This window comes from Anabrus simplex, chromosome 5 (genome assembly GCF_040414725.1).
Source record: "Anabrus simplex isolate iqAnaSimp1 chromosome 5, ASM4041472v1, whole genome shotgun sequence".
NCBI lineage: Eukaryota > Metazoa > Arthropoda > Insecta > Orthoptera > Tettigoniidae > Anabrus > Anabrus simplex.
In genome coordinates, this window is record NC_090269.1 from 17,889,867 (window position 1) to 17,914,906 (window position 25,040).

Below are 25,040 nucleotides of genomic sequence, written 5' to 3' on the forward strand. Positions count from 1 at the left end.
TTTCTTGAATTTTTCAGCTTCCTGAAGAGGAATCGAACCATGCATTTCTGGTTGAATCAAGCACGCCTTCACCGCCTCAGCCGGGCAGTCCGTATTGTAATGAAAACGTCAAGCCAGAGAAAATCGCTACGCATCTTTTGTTTGCAGTTTTCGACACAACTGCTTAGATTGCGTTGCGCGTTGAGGAATTTCCTCACAGTTACAGTAATATCACTGAACTGTTCTCTAATACAAAAGAAAGTGACAAGAAAATGGCCTCCCAGCATGACTTGTTGGTTTATTTAGCGCAACCTAGGATTGTTTGGAGATTTTCTGTAACTGTTGATACGTCTTTAGGATTTTTCCGTTACTTGTGAGAAATGGTTAAAAAAGTAATCCACATATATAGTTGTAAGTCATTAAAATAAATACACTTTAAAGTGACTTCTCTTTGAAAAATTAATTGCCTTCATGCGAGTCAAATTTCAACAACGTTAACCATCTACTAGTCTTTGAATTGCGTGTTCCTGCAGTCACAAGTTATTAGTCTCTACGACAGTAGGCCACTCAAACTTCCTCCAGAATGGAATGTAACTGAGGCAGCACCTTTTATACCATCATCCATTCTTCTTCTTCTTATGATGATGATATTTCCCCTTCATTTTATTTCGAGTCTAGAGGCTGCCTTGTATACGGTTCTCAACTTTCACGACCTTTCACTGCCTGAACTGCTTAATTCCATAGTCATTTCACAGATTGGTCCCACCATCGGTGAGGTATTGTGCCCGTGAGTCTATATTGGGTTGGTCAATATACGTACGGTGCTCTCATTGGTAGTACCATGTAATCCTTTCCTAATTTACAATTCATTAACTCATTAATGTGCATCGTCGATTAACCATACACTAGAAAAATATATTTGAATACTGAAATGGGAATTATTTGGTTAGCCACTTCGTATCATTTGGTTATACAATGTCCTCTGCATATAAATGTTTCATGCTCATACTAACAATCATCTTTTCGGAGAGCGTATTTGATGATTATTGTTTAGTTCTGGTATTATAATTTACAGCTGAGGAGGTTAGCCAATAATACAAATTCATTCAGGAGAGAACTTCAAAATTGAATATCCTGATAAAGCACTCTGTGGAAAGCTGAAACTCCTTTTGGCCAATAATTCAGAGATTGTTCCATGTATTCATTTAACCTTTTAATCTGAAGACGGTTTTGAACCTGGCTCACCTGTCTATCTCATCGTCCTGGATAATTTAAAAATATTTCAACTTTTATAGATTCCTTGAAGTAATCAGGATATCCAGTTTTTCAGTATTTAGGGTGCCGGTAAGAGCATTGTTAAATCATGTCTTTTTTTTCATTTTCATACCTACCTGTATAGATTGCTATATCTCAAATTCCATTTGTGTGTATAGAAAATGCAGATAAATTCTTTACAAAAGCTATATTCCAAGAGTATTTTCTGAACAGTGTAGCTGACGTGAAGAAATGTGATCTTCTAGTTAGATCCGTCACTTGAGAGTCAGAAAGCAGTAATTTTGACATTTCTTTAGTTCCTTTACCAACTCGTTTGATGCTTTGTAAGGAGTGTGCACGAAGGATACTGAGCTTACAGTACCTTACGTTTCCTGCCTCTCCATCTTCACCGTAACACACATACAAAATAAGCTGTTCCTCCTCGACAGATCACACTACAACTACTTGTCTCCAGTTCACATATGCATCATGAAAGCTGGGACGGTGGCCTTTTGATATGAGAATACGAAGAAAAATCTACATTGAAGCTAGTTACGGAATTAAATAAAAATTATTATGAGTTGTTGAGGTAATTTTACTGTTGTTAAATAAAAGGGAAGTAATACTATGCTTTAGGTGAAAGAGAATATAAATTGGGGTTGTTGGCGTTTTTTGATATTTGCAATTATAGAACACAAATAAGATTTTTAAAAAAGTGTTGGTATGCTGTCACGGCCGCCGAGTTTTAAGGGTTTCGTAGACATACCTAGAGTTAAGGTAACCTCCAACTACGCGCTCAAGTCAACACAGCGCCATCTGATAACAGAGTATGTGTGTGACGTCATATTTAGCACAAACTTTGACTTACTTTAAAACGCTGTTTCATGAAAACTACCTATCAGATTTTCAATTTATTTTTGAAACAGGTAGCCTCCTCTTTCATCTGTCAATAGTATACGCGTTCTTCACAAACACTAAAAGTGTCTTAACATTTTTCTTTCCATGTACCCGTTGTCGAGGAACGTAAGTCTGCATTGTTAAACTATTAGAGACAGATTTCTGGCCGTTCTACCCACTAAAGGGCAATATTCATTTTGGTAATTATGAAAAATACTGATATCGTTTGTTTGTATTTACATAATCTTATTGTATGTCGTGGTGTTCTGATACTGTGTTTTCTTAGCACACAATGGCTCGATCGAAAGCATCTCGTAAGAGAATGTATGAGGGAAATCGTTATACAAGGAAATTTCGCCGTGTAAATGAGGTTTGTTTAAACGGAAATGCGAATGATTCGAATATGGTAAAGTGTAATGTTGCAGAACACACTGCCATGTGCTCACCACATATCGAACTGGAACCTGAGGCAAATAATGAGCTCCATCATTATTCAATGAAAATGTAGAAACGTGAGAAATCAAAAATGTGTGAAACGGGAAAGATTAGGTCCTGTATTGTGATAGTTGACACTATACTTCGGCTCGCGTAGATCTTTAAAAAATTGTGTATAACGGGTAATCGAACCGATGTCCCTCCACGACCACACTTTTATGGCTACGGTTACACAGACCACTACAGTGTGTAAAAGCTGTTTAGTAATATATGTCATTGTAGCGTATACCAACATGTGTGTAGTTGTAATTATTACAGGGTAAAATACGAAAATATCTTATATATTAAGAAATGTAAAGTGAAATTTTATGTACATTATTTCTTCTGATAAAAGCGTGCATGTTCAGATTCCACATTTCTCCGCTATTTTTACAACATTCTTTACGTCGCACCGACTCAGATACGTCTTACGGCGACGATGGTACAAGAAAGGGCTAGGAGTGAGAAGGAAGCGGCCGTGGCCTTAATTAAGGTACAGCCCCAGCATTTTCCTGATATGAAAATGGGACACCATAGAAAACCACCTTCACGGCTGCCGGCAGAGGGGTCCGAATCCACCATCTCCCGAATACTGGATACTGGCCCCAAATAGGTGACTGCAGCTATCGAGCTCGGTCCTCATTTTCATTGCATAGCAATTTAATTTCTGTTGTGCTGAACTTTCCTTGAATGTATTGTTCAAGGACGGGTTTCGTTCGGACATCTTTAATTACACTCAACCCTTGTGTCTAGTCCCATAAACGTATCCATCATGACTATGCGGCAAATAATCATAGCCTCGTGACCCTCAGCATTAAATAAAACTTAATTCTTTCACTGGCAGAAGAGATACTTGTCGACTGTTGGCAGGATAAAAACTATAAAGGAAATACCCAACCATCTTTCAAACACACTATAATGTAGGTTACTTTAGTATGTAAGTACTGAAGAAATGAGGTGGTGGTCGTGGTGGTGGTGGTCTACTTCAACACATCGACTTAAGGTCTGCAGATGAAGGAGTTTTTGGAACTCCGAATGTAGAAATTTGTATTATTCAAAAATAACAGCAGATAGGATTCCCTAAGAACAAAAAACGACATTTATGTAATAAAAGTGGCTTCTCGGTGAATAAAATATTTTTGTGTTAATAACCTATGTTTGTGATAAATGTTGTTTACCAATGTTAGGCAATATCCGTCTATCATAAAAGAAATTCGTGTTTTTTTTTTTTTTTTTTTGTTGTTGTTGACAGAATGAGTGTATTAAGAAATGTAAAGTGAAATTTTATGTACATTATTGCTTCTGATAAAAGCATGCATGTTCAGGTTCTACATTTCTCCTATATTTTTGTAACTTTCTTTACGTCGTTCCTAACAGCATATTTTCTTATTTCACATATCAAAGTGCTGCTTTTAATTCGTAAACATTTTTACCGTTGATCAGTGTTATTCTTATCATCGCTGCACCGTCAAAACCTCGTTTCCCATAATGCTCTTCCTATCCTTCATTCTTTTTTAGACTGGTCACGCCTCCCAGCCACATATGGATGTGCACTCTATCAGAATAATTTTAGTTGTTTTCGTTTTCCCATGTTGATAGTTAAACGAAAATGAACCTTAAATGAATTAAACTGTAGGAGTGCGTAGATACGCCATGCAAACATACATTCCTACAGCGCGGTACAGTAAGGTTAAATTTCCTTTACACGCTAGCATACGAAAATGAACACAACGAACATTGTTCTGATGGAGTGCATATCCATATGTGGCTGGGAGGCGTGACCAGTCTCTAGGAGAGTAAAGAATAGGAAGGACATTGTGGGATACGAGGTTTTCCGATGCAGCGACGATATAATTAAATAATACAGTACTTTTATCTTTCTTTCCTTCTATTTTCTTTCTTTCTTTCTTTCTTTCTTTCTTTCTTTCTGTACCACCTGCTTGACACTACGCTGCATTCTTGACAGCTTTTAATTGAACATTGATTGGTTGATGTACTACAAACGCAGGTACCTCCTGTGAATGTGGTACTGAATAAAACCCAAGCCACCTACTTAGCTGTCCCCTCCTGGACAACCTATGCACATCACAAGATGTTTTTAGGGGAAACAACAAGGCCATCAGGCTGCATTTTTTAGAAATGTTGACCGGACACAGAAATGAATGAATGGACGAATGAATGATTTGTTGGTGTATTCGTTTGTTGATATGTTTGTTTGTGGAAACTAATTAATAAAGTGATCGTTTTCTCGCTTACTTCCCTTTTTTACAATTATTTTTCTGCGCCTGGCTGAGTGGCTGAAATTAGTAAGGCGCTGGTTTTCTGAACCCAAATTGGCAGATTCGATCGTGGCTCAATCCGGTGGTATTTTAAGGTGCTTAAATACGTCAGCCCTATGTTGGTTGATTTATCGGCACCTAAAAGAACTCCCGTGCAGAAATATTCTGGCACCTCGGCACCTCCCAAAAGCGTAAAAGTAGTTAGTGGGACATAAAAACAAACATATTGTTTTTCTGCTTGTTCCCCAGTGAGCTTACTTGTTTCTCTTCTTATACGTTATTGTTTTCGTACCTTGCTGTCATATTTCACGGCTTTCTTAATTTCTTTCTTCCTTTTTTACCATTTGTTTATTTCTTTCTACCTCATTGGCTCGCTCTCTGCCTTACTTAACTGATGTCTTGATAATCAATCAATCAATCAATCAATCAATCAATCAATCAATCAATCAATCAATCAATCAATCAATCAATCAATCAATCAATCAATCAATCAATCAATCAATCAATCAATCAATCAATCAATCAATCAATCAATCAATCAATCAGTCAATCAATCGATCAATCAATCAATCAATCACGACTGATCTGTCCGGTGTTTACCTAAACTTTTCTTTAATACTGGCAATGAATTTGAAAATTTATTGAACATCTCCCTTAGTAAATTATTCCAACCCTTCCCTATAAACGAATGTTTGCCCCAATTTGTCCTCTTTATCTTCATATTGTGATCTTTCCTACTTTTAAAAATACCACTCAATCTTATTCGTCTACTAATGTCATTCCACGCCATCTTCTCCCAAGCCTTCCCAGCCCACACTTTGCGACATTTCCGTTACGCTACTCTTTTGTCAGAAATCATCTGTAACCAATCCAGCTGATTTTCTTTGGACTTTTTCCAGTTCTCGAAGCAAGTAATCCTGGTGAGGGTCTTATACGCTGGAACCAAACTCTAGTTGGGGTCTTAACAGTATATGCCCTCTCCTTTACATCCTTACTGCAACCACTAAATACCCTCATAACCATGTGCAAAGATCTGTACCGTTTATTTACAACGTGATTACCCCAATGAAGATCTTTCCTTATATTAACACTTAAGTACTTACTGTGATTCCCATAAGGAACATTCAACCCGTCAACGCAGTAATTAAAACTGAGAGGACATTTCCTATTAGCGAAACTCACAACCTGACTTTTAACCCCGTTTATAATCATACCATTGCCTGCTGACCATCTCACAGCATAACCTCTGTCTGAAAAGGGTATTCACTACCTTGCTTGCTTGAATGATTAATTGTCGTCACCAAAACATTTAAATTATTCGTAATAACATCACTAACATACACAGATAGTAAATTTGATGAAAATGGAAAATAGTACATTCGATAAAATTTACATTAAAATCGGCTTTAATTCAAATCAATGTCACCTGATTAACACACACGTTAGTTGGTGATGTAATCCGAGCCACTTTATTCTATATATAACGAGTTTCTGGACAGAGAGCTTCAAGTGATGCAGTTACCCATGAAGCATCAAAGTTCTATTTTCTCTGTATGTGGATTCTTGCTGAAGAAGGTTTGTGCCAAAATGATCGATTGCCAGTTGATCCCAGAAGATCTCATCTGTAGTTAAGTATGTTCCAAAGAAGAAAAAAAGAGCGCCCGCAATTCCTTTATACCATATTAAACAGGTTCTAAAAGAAACAAAGGAATAATGGAGACAGCACTATATATAAAACATGACCAAGACGTTTACAAGACATATGGCCTCATAAACTTGCTAACTATATCATTGGCACATATCCGTCGTGATCTTAGACACGAACACTCTATTTTCACTCCCGTCACGCGGCAAATACTAACCCATTACAGGGTTTGCACAATTCCTTCAGAATTCTTGAGATTACGTTCATACTACTACGTAATTAATTCTTGGATAATGTGAGAAAATGTGTAATCAAACTTTAAACATAAAGCTGAGGCATGGGTGTATCAGTCACTATTTATGTAAACAGTCAAAATCTTGTTAAACACTTCTGTGTATCACACGTTTTAACATGACTTAATTCCTCTCGTTCCCACTGGAACATAGGACATTCGTGAATCGTCTCCATTGTGGTCGTCGACTTGCCAGTGCTTCAGCTTCCTTCTAAGTGTTCCCTACATCAAGGCCTCCTCCTGTACAGTCCTTTTCCAGGTCTTCCTAGGACGACCTCTCCTCCGTGCACCTTGCGATTTCCATTCCAATGCTGTGCGTTCTACGGATCCCGTTGGCTTTCTCAAAGTATGATCTATCCATTTCCATTTTATCCTCTTGATTTCCACTCCTACTGGAGCTTGGTTTGTTGTTCTCCATAGCTCGTCATTGGATATAATTTCAGGCAATATGATGTTTATTGTATCGGGAGGTACACCTCAACTCCACACATTTAAAGGATGCGTCTTAAAGAACTCTATCTATCTAATCAAACGTGAAACTGTTACTATATGAAGTTGGAACTTTAATCAGAAGATGTCACTACTGAAGTATTAAGTAATTGTGTTATTGTAAAGTTGCCTAAACTGACTGGATTTATTTGCTTTGTGTTTGTTTACTTCAAGTTTAAACTTTCCTCCATAGATGTAATTTCAAAAACTCTGGTCATGCACTCTGGTGCAAGGTGGAAGAACTTACAATTTAAAGAAGTTTTCTGTTTCTAGGTTTTCATAACTCAATCAATGTTCATTTATTTCGGGTTGGCAACAATTCCTTTTCTTTCCGCCAGTTTTTGAATGTGACCAATCACTAATTTTCTGTACTTATTTTTCAGTCTATACAGGCTTCTTCTTGGTTTCTGGGTGTAACTTTTGTATTTACCAATAAAATTGAGAGGGTGTGTCCGGACTCGTCCAGAATCCTTTCGAACCTCCGCTTCGGGTGTATAAGCTGAGGCTTTTCTGGCTATCTTGTCTATTGATCGTCGTCTTTCTGAGTGTGTGTGTTAAGGCAGGATGCTTGTCTAAACATTGAGATTTCGCAAGTTTGTAAACTGGATCCGGTATCTCTGAATTTGTAAACTAAGGGCTTGAAGCCCCAAATCTGTAAAAATTCACTAATCTTGGATTTTCCATACCTGTAACCTCATTATTCACTGAGTGAAAGAGTTGTTAAGGTTGTGATTTATAGAGAGGGGCTGCCAGGCCGAGGCGGTAGAGGTGTGCTCGGTTCGGCCGGAAGGACGTGGGTTCGAATCCCGGTCAGGAAGTCGTAAAATTTAAGAAACGAGATTTCCACTTCCGGAGGTGCATATGGCCCTGAGGTCCACTCAGCGTACACCAAAACTGAGTACCAGGTTATCTTTACCTTCCACTCCTCCAAGGGCCTTCATGGCCTGTACGGAGGTGACTTTGCTTTGCTTTTTTGTGATTTAAAGAGAAATATAGGCCTAACCCTTGTTAAAGTTCTAATTCAATTTCTGATATCGTAGTTAGACTCATTCAACACCCACACCTTCTTTCACCTCTTTCTGCTCCACGGATAAAACCGTAACATTTATGATGCGTCGTAAGCGATGGTTTATAAATGCCTGCAAGAGATTAGTGATAGTTCGTGTACCCTTCCAAGTTTCACAAGCATTGAAAATGACGTGGATTTCTGCTCTCTTTCTTTCATTATTTTCTGCCTCCATTTCAAACGCGGGTATCGCCGCAGCGATCGACAGTGACTGGGAGAACTTCGCCCAACCTTCACGGCCTGTGACGTAGCCACGACGTCACTGTGGTTGAATAGCACACGCTCATCGCCTGCCCGCCCGCTTACGGTGCTGGGCGCCCGCGGAACGGACTGGCCAGTGTGAGCATCTCTGCTGTAGATGGACGAATGTGAAATACATTTCTCATGTAACGACAAAGTATGTGGAAAGGACCGGATCAGGTTTTAACAGCAACAGTTAATCACCAAATGTGGATATATCACTCAAGTAGACAAATTTAAGTATCTAGGTGAAATTATTGAACTAACAGGGTTAAATCAGCAAGCTAACATAGGAAGAATGGCAATACTTCAAAGAGCATACAAAATTACTTGGAAGGGATACAATAAAAGAACTATATAAAAAAAAACGCAAAATTCTGACATTATGACACAGTAGTTAAAACAGAAACACTTTATGCTTCTGAAACTATTATACACCGAGCTCGATAACTGCAGTCACTTAAGTGCGGCCAGTATCCAGTATTCGGGAGATAGTGGGTTCGAACCCCACTGTCGGCAGCCCTGAAGATGGTTTTCCGTGGTTTCCCATTTTCACACCAAGCAAATGCTGGCGCTGTACCTTAATTAAGGCCACAGCCGATTCCTTCCCACTCCTAGCCCTTTCCTGTCCCATCGTCGCCGTAAGACCTATCTGTGTCGGTGCGACGTAAAGCAACTTGCAAAAAAAAATAGAAAAAAACTATTATAATTTGTGGCAAATCTTAAATAAAGAAGATCGAAAAACAAGAAAGAGAAATCATCAGGAAAATCTTTGGACCAAAATGCGAAAATGGAATTTGGATGCAAAAGAACTCACATGAAATCTATCAATTTACAGAAAAATTCACAGATAAAATCAGGAAACAGCCATTACAATTTTAGGGTCACACATATAGACTGGATAATAACATTCTCACAAAGACAATTTTGAACTTAGCCTTATCAATGAAAAATCACAATAATTGGCTAAAAGGATCAGTGAACACCTAAATGAAATTGGCATTTATGAAGAAACCATTGAAGATAGAATGAAATTCAGAACCTTAACTCACAAACACAAATTTCCTGTAAAGCCCACCCGAATAAATACAGGATGGACTGAACAACGTAAAAAGGAACGCAACGAGAGGATATTGGGAAGAGAAGAAGAAGAAAATAAAAAAGTGCTAGTAAGTTCAAACGCGCTCCTTAGTTGGGCATAACGATGAAAAATAGAAATAATATTGCTCAAACAAAAGCATAAAATAAACGCACATATTACACAGCTATCAACTAGGTCTACTGTACATGTACCAGAGAACAGAATCTACCGCCATACACACACTCAGCTGTGCAGCACACACGCCAGTCGGTAGCTTTCAACAGGTAATCTCAGTAAGGTCTCTTGAATCTACCTGACACTGATTAGTAAGCAATTCCATAGTCTGGAACGGTTTCAGTAATAAAAGAATTGTTATGAATGGTGAAGAATAATTGCAAGGGAAGATCCATCGCGAGTATTGCAGATGTGTAGAGGCATGACTTTTTTCGCATTAACGCTAAGCGCGACAAGAAATATTTTGAAGTGATTTTGAAATGTCTTAACGAATGATATGATTCTGATTAAGAAATTCGTGATTTCATTTTCGCGCATTACAGCGAATTAAAGCGACAAAACCAGTTTTAAGCAAAAAATTATTTTGCGATGAGTGCGAAAATGCAGCTAAATTCATGGAAAAGAGCGATCTCGAATTTGTATGCCAATATCACGTGTGTGAAGGAAAACAGAAGACAGAATAAGCATTTCTCATTTCGACAGAAGCATCTCTTCTTATTAATATTCTATAGAACCCCTTAATAGTATGGCCACTTAAGGTGAAATCTACGGCCATGAACGATGAAAGGGTAATTTGTTATGTAATTTTTTTTGCTAGGGGCTTTACGTCGCACCGACACAGACAGGTCTTATGGCGACGATGGGATAGGAAAGGCCTAGGAGTTGGAACGAATCGGCCGTGGCCTTAATTAAGGTACAGCCCCAGCATTTGCGTGATGTGAAAATGGGAAACCACGGAAAACCATCTTCAGGGCTGCCGATAGTGGGATTCGAACCTACTATCTCCCGGATGCAAGCTCACAGCCGCGCGCCTCTAACCGCACGGCCAACTCGTCTATTTATGTACCGGTATCTGTCTTTCACATAAATAATCCACAAATCTCACGAATTAAATTTGTTATGACTAATTTTAGGAAATGATTAGCGCGAAATTAAAGCGAAGCAGTCAGCCCTATTTCGCGAAATAAAGCGAAAATTGTTTCCTTTTCGTAAAATAGAAGATAAATTAATGCGAAAACATCATGCCCCTACAGATGTGAAATGAGGAGGAAAAGCGAAATTTAGAGGAAATATACTGAAGCGAGATGCTATGTAGAAGTTTATGTATTAATACAAGTATGCGATATTTGTCTTTTGTCAGGTTTTAGCCAGTATTATATATTTTGTGATGTATACGATATTTATCTGTTGTAGATGGATTAAACTATACATTAGTCGGTGTTGTGATGGCAGCACTGAGCTGGGAATGCAGAGACGCGATTTTTTTGTTTAGATGAGTAAGAAACCACGGTGCTGCCATCAGGCGGAGAGGAAACAATGCAACAAAGTTAAGTTCGGTGTTCTTTGATTCATGCTAGTATTATTAACAAAATAATTATATAGGGAGATTGAAGCCGGTTCCGACGTCAAGCGGTAGCGTGTTTGCCTAAACCCGGACGTCCCGCATTCGATTCCCGGCCAGGTCAAGGATTTTTACCCGGATTTGAGGGTTGGTTCGAGCTCCACTCAGCCTACGTGATTACAATTGCGGAGCTATCTCAAGGTGAGATGTCGACCTCGGTCTAGAAAACAAAGAATAACGACCGAGAGGATTCGTCGCACTGACCATGAGTCACCTCGTAATCTGCAGGCTTTCGGACTGAGCGGCAGTAGCTTGGTAGGCCAAGGCACATAAGCGCTATAGTGCCATGGGGTTTGTTATTGTTTGTCTTTGGAGATATTGCGTGTTAACGCGCTACGGCTACGGAGCCAAGCTCTGCATTCGGAAGACGCGTGGGTTCCAAACCTACCGTCGGCTGTTCTGAGAGTGCTTTTCTTTGGTTTTCCATTTTTACTTCCAGAAAATTGCCGGGACAATTCCCATTTATAGGTTACAGCGGATTCCTTCCGTCTCCTTACCCAATTTCATTCATCATAATTCATTTCATCTTCATTACCTCCTTAACAGAGGTGGCGTTAGCAAAGGCATCCGGCAGTAAAACATGTCATATGATTTCATATTACCTCATCCCAGATCCCGTATCAGTAAACGGGACTAGACAGTAGACAAACATAAACGCTTACTGTACATAGGCCTACATATAATACAGAAAAATATTAAATCACAGTTAATATAAATGGCAGAAATGCTAAAATAACCTAAGAAAAGTAAATTTACTAATTAATAGAACATATAAGCAATGCCACCGGGACCGCGGATACTGCGACGTTAGTAAGTTATAAACTATCACGTAGCTATCAGCTTTCATTCGGGAGGCAGCCTTGAAGATGGTTTTCCGTGGTTTCACATTTTCGCCCCCACGTAAATTATGGGGCTGTATCTTAAGTAAGGCCACGGTCGCTTCCTTCCCACTGATAATCCTCCCATCCGTTCGTCGCCATAAGACCTATTAGTGTCGATGTGACGTAAAACAAATTGTAAATATATATTATAAATTATATCGCAATAATCAAAATTATGTAATGCAAGTGCTTCAAGTATAATTTCCTTTTAGTAGATATTCGTTGTTGACATAAATATGACTCATAGGTGGGGTGACCTGAAAATTTGTGACACTAAATTAGCGATGCAAAATGTGTGATGCGATGTTACCTAAGAATAGTGTAGGCTGTGATGTGAAGTATTAATAGGTGGCATGACTAAGAGACCTATTATCAAAAATAGACTTTAGGGTACACATGGTTGATGTGATCTTGCAGGCTGTAATGTAAAGTCAAAGAGGTCTCAGCTCATCATACTCTAAAGAAGTGATTATTGGGCCGATGAGCTAGATGTTAGGCCCCTTAAAACAACAAGCAAGAAGTGATTATTTCATTCGTGTTAGTTTTATAGGCCCTAAGTCAGTTTTCCCCTTTCGAATACTACTACTCCTGTCGGCTCCAAGTTACATACGCATGTGTCTCGAAAACGATTTGTTAAATGCACGTTAATCAAGCGTTATCATTTTGAATTTCGTTTTTTGAAAAACATAGGCCTATTTATGATCATGTTATTTTCCCAAAGAGAAATTTGATAGAATTTTTTAAATTTGTATGTCTCCACATGTTTTAGTTGAGTATATCGACTGATGCACCTCCTGTCGTGAAAAAGTAAGTACAAGGACAATGCATGTTCAAATTACGCTTCCTGCAGACCACACGCACATTTGTGTGTCATTCCACATATAGCACACCTTTCTGTTTTGGTTTGCTTTTGATTGGCGTAAGGAGGGAAGTTATAGTGCGGATGTACCTTCACAGGTGGTCTGCTAACAGCACGATAGACAACGTACTGGAAGAACATCATGTCACAACAAATCAAGGGTTTTGCGTGGGAAGTTGTGTTGCTTCTAGCAAGCTATAAAGCCTATAAACTCAGGGAAAATTCCGTCAGCTGCGTCCTACATAATCTCCGTAGGATAATTAATGGCATAGCCATACCAAAGCGATAGAAATGTACAAGATCACTTCCTGCACAGAGGACTGCAATCATCGGCCAACACAAGCTACTAGAAATCGAACAGAAGTTGAAAATAAATCAAGGCATATTTCGATTTCGATTAATTCTTCTTGATTTCCAATGTAGTCATTACAGCATTTAGCTCCATCTATCGATCTACCCCAGTGAGTGGGGGTACATCTTCACAGGGTCAGAGCGGTTCCTAACTACTCCCAAAATACTTGCAATAATAGATCGATATCTATTTTTCCTTAAATTTATCAACAAACGAGTCAAAATATTCCAAATGATCAAAAATAAAATTGAATAAAGAGTTAAATTACAAATATATACATGTTCCGGGGTTTTTCGTGGAACGCAGGGGTAAAAGAAGGTGTTGGGGTGAATGAGTCTAACTACAATGTCGAAATTAATTAAAGCTTAAACTGAAGGTTATATTTTCAGAACTCAAACTTTAACAATATTTTGCAGGTACAATTAGCAATCATTAAACAAGATGGGAAAAAATTCAGAATCTTAAGACTTTGGGCTTTAAACCCCTAGTTTTACACTTCCTGAGCTACTAGCTCAAATTTACAAAAGAGCACAAATTTATACAAGGGCAGAGATTCGGTAATGCAAAGAGCACTTGCTCCCAAAATTACAACATCTAGCCTTCAAGAGGCATTCATAAATCTTACAAAACCTTGAAAAAGAGCGAACAGGCTCTCAGTTTTCCAGGTCTACTCGAGGCAACATCAGCTTACAATTGCTGGCCTCTCAAGGCACTACATACAATTGGAAAATGATTATACAGGGGTATTTAATATCCAACCTACTGGGCTTTCATGTAAAAAGAATAACGGTTAAATAAATGGCCCGGAAACAAAATGAATGGAGGCGTACAGTGCTCCAAGATAGTGAAAACTTAAAAACCTAAAGGGCACAAGGCCGGTGAAACGGGGGCTATTCCCAAAACTACTGAGGTGACTCGGATAAGGATAAATTAATGCGTTACGGAAAGGAAGAAACAGTTACAAAACGTAATCACCTCAAACCAAGGTGAAGGGGTGCTCCAGATGGTACATCACCCTCTATCCCCGATTTACAGTGGAAGATTTTACTAACCTTTTTACATTAGCCGGCAGAAGTTACATTTTAGAAAAGAAAGTTACATAGTTAACGATTCGGACCTTTCTCTCGGGTTAAACTGAGGAGCTATCAAGAAAGAAAGATGTTATGTGGCCATTACCTTGTCAATGTACTGCTGCCTGATGAAAGAGGCCGCCCGCCTCCTTCTTTGACACACACACACTCAGTAAGGTGACAATCAATTGGCCAACAAACGTGAAAATCCGCGGTTTATAAACCCTCAGGGAAAGTTCGAGACCATTCAAGATTAAACTAGCCACACCCTCTCACGTTTATTGGTCAATTTAAAAGTTACACTAAAACTCGAAGAAGAAGAAGACTGTGATTGGTAGAAAATTAATTAGAGAAATTAAGGATTGGCTAGATTCAAAACTGGCGGAAATAAGGAGGAAATATTGTCAACCCAAAAATTAATGAACATCAATCAGTAAAAAACATTTATGAATAAAAAACTTCTTTGAATTATAAGTTCTTATACCTCGCACCAGGGTGCATGATCATAGTTTTTAGTAGTGACATCTGTGAAAGAACGTCCAAACTTCTTGATGAATAGCAAAAACATAACTAGTAGACGTACTATCAGTTCAGGAAATTCTACAATAACAAAATTACATTCTATTTCTGTTGAGACATCTTCTGAGTAAATTTCTAACTTGGTGTAGTTTCAGTTTCACTGTTTCACCAATAGAGGAGTCCATTTAGGCGCTTGATTTAAATGCGCGTCGTTGGGGTGTACCTCCCGCTACAATACATGTAATATTAAACATTTAAAGTCTTGAACTGGGGAGTCACTCAAAGAATCTCTCTCCTTTACTCTGATTTCTTTGCATAAATGCAAAGATTGATTGATTTATCGGTTTTCGATTAATTGTGAATTAACTAAAATATTCATTGGATCTATTCTTTTGGCATCACCGGAAACCGTAAAAGTAGTTTGTAGGACGTGAAAACAAATATCATTATTATTGTTCTGTTCTTTAACAACTGTCGTACGAGAAGACAGAACAAAATGATACAGGACAGAAGAGACCCAACGCAGAATATTGTCAGTATGAGACAATTAACAGAGTACAGCAGTTTAAATATCTAGGGGAGTGGATAACTCCTACAGGCTTACCAGGGATAGCGTTACAGGAAAAGGCAAGAAAGAAAAGTCTTATCAGCTTTTGCCGCAGTGGATGTAACAAATAATCAATTTCAATCGCTGCAAAACTCAGGCATTACAACACTGATACAACCAGAACGAATTTCATTGAACAGGAAGGGCTTACTAGAAAACATTGAGAAAAAAGACAGACCAGGCTTAAGAAAAATGTTGAGGACCTAGGAAAGTGGGACAAGAATTTCGACTCTGACGAAATGCGGAGTTATATAAAAACAGAGAAAATCACAACTCCACTTGAAAAGAGAAGAATTTATTTCTATGAAAACATCAAAAGAATACCACCAGAGATAAGAGCTAAGAGAATTCTGGAAAACACGAAGAACAGGAAAAAAGTGAATTGGCTTGAAGTGGTCAAGGAGGACATGGAGGAAAAGAGCATCCTACAGGATGCAGTATATAATAGACAGTATTATAGGAAGAGCATTAACAAATTTACCAGATTTCGAGATCAAACGATCAACCAACATCACACAAATAGGAAACGGACTGGCGCATTCCGATAAGTTGACGATATACTGAGCTGACCGAAAGAAGAAGATCCAGAGATGAACGGTGTTTAAGGTGGCCCATAGTAAACCGTAATGGAATAATAATAATCATAAGAAGAATTCCACGGTGCGTTAACGTCAAGAAAGACCTCGAAGAAACGAGTCTACGACCAGAAGACGCGTACAAACGAGACCTTTTCAGAACAAGCATCGTGATGTGGACAACTGGTGCAAAGTGCTCGGATGAACGCTGTGCTCGACGCACGAGCTAATGAAAACCTACTGGATCAATCGAAAACTGAGTAAGCGCGAGAATGTACAATGAAACTTATTGTGGTCCCTAGTTAGCCGATTAGCTAATAATAAATAAATAAATTAATAATAATATTAATATGGTAGCCTACGTAAGAGCTGATTGTGGATATTGGCTTGTCAACATGCCTGCAGCCCAGTCTGTTGGTCTGCAGATATTGGCGTGTCACGTGGTCAGCGTAACGATTTCTTCAGTCGTATTGGTTGGTTTCTTGACCGCGTCCACTCCCTATCGTATCAGACAGTTCCTCAGTTACCGGGCGAGTTGGCCGTGCGCGTAGAGGCGCGCGGCTGTGAGCTTGCATCCGGGAGATAGTAGGTTCGAATCCCACTATCGGCAGCCCTGAAGATGGTTTTCCGTGGTTTCCCATTTTCACACCAGGCAAATGCTGGGGCTGTACCTTAATTAAGACCACGGCCGCTTCCTTCCAACCCCTAGGCCTTTCCCATCCCATCGTCGCCATAATACCTATCTGTGTCGGTGCGACGTAAAGCCCCTAGCAAAAAAAAAAAAAGTTCCTCAGTTGGTCTCATCAGGTTGAGGTACAAATAAATGGTTAGCGATCTGACCTTTGGCCCGAGGGTTCTCGGGTTTGATTCCCGGCCGGGACGGAATTTTAATTCGTCTGGTTTGGGGCTGTGTGTGTGTGTGTGTGTGTGTGTGTGTGTGTGTGTGTGTGTGTGTGATGTCATCAACATTAGAAATCATCTCAGTGCAAAGGAAATAATCTTCAGAGATATCCAGGTCGCCTAGGTCTATAGGTCGTCTGCTAGAAGAAGACCACCAGGCGCGTTGGCCGTGCGGTAAGGGGTCTGCAGCTGAGAGCTTGCATCCGGGAGACAGTGGGTTCGAACCCCATTGTCGGCAGCACTAAAGATGGTATTCCGTGGTTTTCCATTTACACAACAGGCAAATGCTGGGGCTGTACCTTAATTAAGGCCACGGCCGCTTCCTTCCCACTCCTAGCACTTCCCCATCCCATCGTCACCATAAGACCTATCTGTGTCGGAGTGACGTAAAGCATATTGTAAAAAAAGAAGAAGAAGACCCACAGCGGTCCTATCCGGAGGCCATACGCTATAATTATTATTACCAGGTTGAGGGCCAGAAATCGAACTCGAGGCCTCCAGGTTAGAGGAAGGCACGCGATTTCCACATCAAGGGGCTGGCATATTATATATTTGTACCGGCTGGTACACCTCCACGCCGCACATTTGAATTTTCCGCCTTAAAGTACTTCTCTACCGGAGAAACTCTGAACTTTAACAACTGAATTAATTCAACAGTTCCTCAGAAGATGTCACTGTGTGTATTTCGATTTGTTTTTGGTTTTTTGATTGACCAAGAAGTGTGGACCTTCTCTGACAGATGTCTCTACTAAAAAAAAAAAAAAAAACTATGATCATGCACCCTGGTGCGAAGGGAAGGCACTTTTGAAGAAATTTTGTATTCGAAAGTTTGTCTTTACTAAAGTTTGTTCTTTCATTTTTTGGGTTGGCAATATTAATCTTTCTTTCCGCCAGTTTTGAACTCAGCCAATCCCGAATTTCTTTAATTAATTTTTGACCAATAGTGTCTTTCTTCTTCGATGTTGATGTATAACTTTTAGCTAAACAATAAAGTTGAGTGGGTGTGTCTTCATTATTAATAAAAGGTCTTGAAGCTTCCACGAGGGTTTAAAACTGCTGATTTTCACGGCTTTTGGCCACTCGAACAACATCTAGCTCAGTGTGTGGATATGTAGCAGGGGGCGGGAAGCGCCTCTTTCTTCAGGCAGCCGTTCTCCAACAAGGTAATGGCCGTTTAACATCTTTATTTCTTGCTAGCTCAGCAGTTTAACCCTCGGGGCAGGTCCGAAAACTTTAATATGTAAACAATCCATTGAAACATGTAAAATCTTTCCGGTCTTTGTAAAATTTTCATATAACTTTAACTGTAAATCGGGGATAGAGAGTGCCTTACCCTCTCGAGCTCCCCTTCATCTTGAATTTGAGGTGACTACGTTTTTGTAACCGTTCTTCTATTCCTTCTTAATGTGTTAAATTTATTCTGTATACGTGTCACCTCCATAGTATGGGAATAGCCCCAGCTTATCGGCCTAGCGCCACTTAGGTTTTAACAAGCTTCATGTAGGAGTGCAAGTTCACGCCTCCATTCATCTTGGTATTTTGTGGCCATTAATTAATTTGTACTTTTTCCACGAAAGCACATTAGATTGGGTACGAGATACCCCTGTTTATATTTGTAAGTTGTGCCTTGATGGCAGTGGATTCGGAAGTCTAGGTAAAGCCTTTAATAGGCTTGGAAAATTGAGAGCGGCTCAGCTCTTTCTTGGGTTTGAAAAGTGCCTCCGGGAGGCTTGAGGTTGAAAGTGGGGAGCAAGTGCTCCAGGTAACGAGGGGTTTTCTGCCCTTTGGTAATTTGTGGTTGTGAGCTGAGGGCTCAGGAATTGTAACTTGGGGCACGAAGCCCAGAATTTGTAAAGACCTCTTAACTTGTGCTTTATTTGTAAAACTACTATCGTACCTGAATTTTCATTGTTATTTCACCTAGTGAAAAGTTGTTAAATTTTGTTGTCTGTTAAAAATATAACCTTTATTGAAATTTTTAAATTCATCTTTTGGACTTGTAATTAGACCCATTCCAGCCCGCACCTTCTTTCACATCTGCTGATCCACCAAAACACGGTAACAAAATTTATCACATTAATTGTGTTAATGTCTTCCTTTTCTATTTGTTCAACATCACGCTGACTCATATACGTTTTCACCGGCGAGGGTATAAGGAAGGGATAAGACTGGGAAGGTAGCAGCCGTATTTACAGATCCGGCACTTGCCTGTGGTGAAAATGGGAAACTGTGGAAAACCGTCTTTAGACCTGCCGATGGTGTGGTTTGAACCTACATTCTTCTGATTGCCATCTTACAACTAACACACTCGTGCAAGAATTATTTTTCGTTTGCGCTGGGTGGCGAACACTCGCATGTGACGTGGTTTAAAATAATGAAATATATAAATGAATTTTAGTGAATAATATTCTAAGCGTTTTATATTCAAAGATCGATCATTACTGCCTCCTGGCCATGGCTACGTATAGCAAAGTACAGGTGTACTTGTAAGGTCTGTAATGTTTAGAGGTTGACACTAGAAGTCCTCCTGAAGTCTGTGGTGACTGGATGAGAATGGCCCACGGAATATAAACGGTGGTTGGTATGCGTGGAAATTGACTTCGGATGTAATCTGTTTCGTTGTCCCTTATGTAAAAACAAAACATTGTATCTCTGGTATATGTGTTAGATTGACTGTGAAGTTGAATGGGCGATAAGGAACATGTACTACGGATCATGAAAATAAAAAATAATGCATGGGAACTCTAACGACCTCATATGAGATCCTCATGCTCGAGAGGGCTAAATGGCTCGTACCTCAGAGCTAACTCGCTCCTTAGAGTTAAGCCTATATGATTAAAACACATAACATATCCGTTATGTAAGAGATAAGAAGGAGAAGAAAGAAAGAAAGAAAAAAAGAAAGAAAGAAAGAAAGAAAGGAAGAAAAGATTGGAAAAAATCGATTGAAAATTTTTTATTTCTTTAAGACCAGCTGTAAAATTATTTGCCCACTGTATACCTGTTAGTTTGTTCCCACTGGATTTTTGTGGATCATTCGTACTGGCTGATGTTTCGTGACCACAGTATTTGGTCGGTTAAAGGACATGTCTTAAATAACTCCCAGACGCGACTCGCTTACGTAAATATGATAATAGCTCAGACAAGACATTAAGATGGATGGCTTCTAACATTGAAATTCTACGACTTTATTTAACGTCTAATCCGGTAAAATAAATTATTTATAGATGTGGAGGCTACCTTTTACACTCATTGGACAGGAACAAGGTGAGTAACGCGGTTTGGTTCTTCGCTTGTCAAAATGTCTGCCACTGAACATGAATGGCAGGTCGAAAATGACAGACTCATTCAGTTTTACGGTCAGCGAAGGCAGCAAGGTGCAAGCTTAAAATCATTTTAAACTAGATTTGTGCGGATAACAGTAGTATTTAATTTTTGTAGAACACAATGCAGGCATGACATTTAATTTGCAGCATTATTTATCATCTAGCCGGCCCCACGGTATAGAGGTAGAGTGCCTTAGCCGGAGGCCCCGGGTTCTATTCCCGGCCAGGTCAGGAATTTTTACCTGTATCTGAGGGTTGGTTCGAGGTCAACTCACCCTATGTGATTACAAATGAGGACGTATCTGACAGTGAGATATCGGCCCCGGTCTATAAAGCCAAGAATAACGGCCAAGAGGATTCGCCGTGCCGAATATACGACACCTCATAACCTGCAGGCCTTCGTGCTGTCGCTTGGTAGACCATGGCCCTTTGGGGTTAGGTTTTGGCATTCATCATCCAATTTACAGTACGTTATACTTCAGAATTATATATACAGTATATTTAATAATTTTTTTTTTTTTGGCTAGGGGCTTTACGTCGCACCGACACAGATAGGTCTTATGGCGACGATGGGATAGGAAAGGCCTAGGAGTTGGAAGGAAGCGGCCGTGGCCTTAATTAAGGTACAGCCCCAGCATTTGCCTGGTGTGAAAATGGGAAACCACGGAAAACCATTTTCAGGGCTGCCGATAGTGGGATTCGAACCTACTATCTCCCGGATGCAAGCTCACAGCCGCGCGCCTCTACGCGCACGGCCAACTCGCCCGGTATTTAATAAATTAACCAATAATGATATCAAATTCAGCAGTGTGTGTAACGTCAAGGATGTTGATGAAATCATAATCTCTTCGGAGTAAATATGGTTCCTCATCCATTACCATGTTCCAGTTCAGGTACAAAACTACATCCATCATAAACCTGCCTGTATGTTAGATTACGTCGCGATAAAACTGGGATAGGAGAGAAAATCATTAACAATTGCGCTTTGAACGTCTGTAAAAAAGGATTTTAATCCAATTATCTCCTCAATTACTTTACGTTAACTGAGGTTAAGTACACTTTTCAACCCATCATGAAAATGAAAATACACAGCGCATTTTCAGTCATTCAACAGGGTCAGGAATGGAATGAATGAATCCCCATCTAGCGGCGAGGATAGGAATTATGCCGGCTGCCGAAGCCTGTCGCACTCATCTGAGACAATGATTAATGACTGACAGATGAAATGAAATGATATTGGAGAGTGTAGCTGAAATAAATATGAAACCTGTCCAGCACAATCTCACATGGAGTGACCGGGATTTGAACCACGAAACCCAGCAATGCGAGGACGGCACAATGCACTGAACCACGGAGGCTTCTTTCATTTCATCATACCAGAATGAATTTTCTGACTGTGCGGTGAGTCGAATCGAATCCGCGTAGACTAGAAGTGAACCTACAATGATAATCCCTAGAACACGGTAGACAGACCTTCTTTAATGAATAATGTGTTACTCAGATCGCTATTACAGCGAAAAGACAACAGAAAATGCTCATGAAAGTGATATACTCTAGTATAACGTGAATTTATTACAAGCCTTCGTACTACAGGCATAACATGTAGTGTTAGGGAGATACACTACTGAAATATTTTACTCTTTCTATATGTAGATTCTAAAGAAAAATATATAGAAGCATTAGTTGAGCATGGAAATGGAAGAGAAAGGAACGTTGTGATTAAGTAACGAAGATTATCCCGGCGGGGATCCCGCATAACATTAGACGGAAAACATGTGTTGCTTTCCGTTCTTATCTATTTTCAACAGTGAAGCTAACCTGACTGGATGAGAATAAGCTTACACGTGTCGTGAGTGAGGGTGGACAAGAGGAAGAGCTGCTAACTCGCTCACGAGTGGCTAAAGACTTTACTAAAAACAGCTGTGGTAAATCCATCCGTCCGTTCTACTGGACCATTTGCTTCTTTTTTGTTTTATTCTCTGCGGAATTACCTGCCGGTGAATCATGAGACATTGATAAGTCCCTACGTTCAGCAAACGTTGAGTAATCATAAAATCAAATCATTAAATGATCGTACCAATATTTGCAGGCGAAGGCTTACCCTAACCTGCAATACATTCTGTACGTAGCAGGTTGCTAAGCGACTAACACTTTTATTAATATTCTGATCTATGTGATTTCCATCCTTATTAATGTCATTGAATGCAGCCATGTTTGATTACTACCTGTCAAGACAGAGAGTATACACTTCCTCTGATCACGGAAGAATAAGTTACTATTCCCAGGTAGACAATCTTTGATTTTCTAACCTTTCCCAGCTTCCAAATGTATTCAACAGAGGGCAGAGCATTCCTAATAACTTATACGCTGCTAAGAGAAAAAAAAATCTACGTACAAACAGACCCCCATCGTGACATACACCTCAGAGATTTTCTGGGAACACCTATCGAACGATAGCCTAACTAGACTAGAAAGAGTGAGGGTCATGTATCTTACAAACAGTTCTCTGCCTGGAAAAAAGGGCTCCTTCGAGCTCACAAGACAACCGTTCTACATAGAAGAACTGCGATTAAAAATACTATTGCCTTCCACAACACAATACTAGCCTTTACCTCATGAACTGCATGCTAAAAAAGCGAAATTATGGATAGATTTTTAACAGACGGCATGATGATGTCAGAATGGATGAATTCTGACTACGAACTGTGGCATACTATAATAAGCTTCTTATTACATGTCCATAAAACCATTGAAAAGGGAAGGCCCTAGCTTAGTGGACAAGGTGGGCTTACTAAGCAAGCAAGATTTACATGCTTTTACCATTTCTCTAATCTCACTGTCCATACCCTTCCAAATAAACATTTCCCTGATCTTTTATCGAGTTTTGAGAATGTGGAATGAAGTATATTGGAAAGAGAGGAACTAGAAAAATATCGCAAATTTCTTGATTATCTTGACAAGAGGCTCAATTTCAATGAGAGTTCGATTTTCAAGAAAGCTAAAATTTTGAATCTTAAGAATTCCGAGAAAGAAGAATTATCTTCAATCTGTACAAAATCCAGTCTGCAATCATAAGAATTGAAGGCTTTGAAAAAACAGCAATCCAGAAAGGAGTGCGGTAAGGTTGAAATTTGTCCCCTCTGTTTTTCAACGTTTACATAGAACAGGCGCTAAAGAAATCAAAGAGAATTTGGAAAAGGAATCACAATCCAGGGATATACGGATGATATTGTTATTTTATCCGTGACTGCAGAAGATATGGAGAAATTGCTGAGTGGTACGGACGCCGACTTGGAGAAGGAGTACGAGATGAAAATAAATAAATCCAAAACAAAAGTAATGGAATGCAGTCAAATGAACTCAGGTGATGCAGGAAATAATAGATTCGGAAATGATGTCTTAAAGGAAGTAGATGAATATTTTTACTTGAGTAGAAGAAAAGGTAATGATGGCAGAAGTAAGGACATAAAATTCACAACAGCACAGGCATGGAAGGCTTTTCTTAAGAAAATTAAATTGCTCACTTCGAACACTGATATAGGTATTAGAAAGATGTTTTTAAAGACTTTCGTCTGGAGTGTGGCATTGTATGTGAGTGAAAAATGAACAATAACTAGCTCAGAAAGATAGTGAATAGAAGCTTTTGAAATGTGGTATTACAGAAGAATGCTGAAGGTGAGATGGATAGATAGAATCACAAAGGAAGAGATACGGAATCGAATTGACGAGAGAGGAACGATTTGGCAAAATTTGACCAGAGGAAGAGACAGAATGATAGGACACATCTTAAGACACTCAGGACTTTTATTAGTTTTTGAGTAAAGTGTAGGTGGTAAGAATGGCAGGGGTAGACCATGGTATGAATGTAACAAACAGGTTAGAATAGATGTAGGGTGAAGTAGTTACGAAATGAAAATGTTAGCACAGGATAATGATGATGATGCTTGTTGTTTAAAGGGGCCTAACATCGAGGTCATCGGCCCCTAATGGTACGAAATAGAATGACATATTAAAAGTCCAAAATCCTCCAATGACCAGAATTCAAAACGCGAGGACGAGGAATGAATGGATGGATATGAATTTAAAACAATCAGTGGATGCGACCCGCAATGCTTTACATTCACAGAAACTGACGTAAAACAATCGTATACAATAGTACAATAGTAAAACAATAGTGGTATTGGCTGCTATAACTAAGAGTGCTCAAATTCCTTTTTCTTCGTGATTACCGGCGGCCATGGCTGCTCCAACACCCGTATCAGTTTTAGTACATTCATCAACATTGGTTACGGCGGGAGTTTACTTGTTGATTCGATTTAATAGAGCATTTGTGGATACTTGATTGTCTAAGTTTTTACTGCTTATGGCTGGTCTTACTGTGTTTATAGCGGGACTGCTGCTATAGTATTACACTGAATCGATGATGCTTGCAGTCTAAAGGGTGTCCAAAATCCAAGTTATCGGCCCCTCATAACGGTACTTATAGCTAGGAAAGCAGAACCATGGTATTTGTCATGTTGCGGTACTAATCAAAAGTAGCAGAGACTCGCGGTATTCCACACATTATGGTACTACTCACAGGTTATGATATTCGACATATAATACAGTCCTATGGTGTT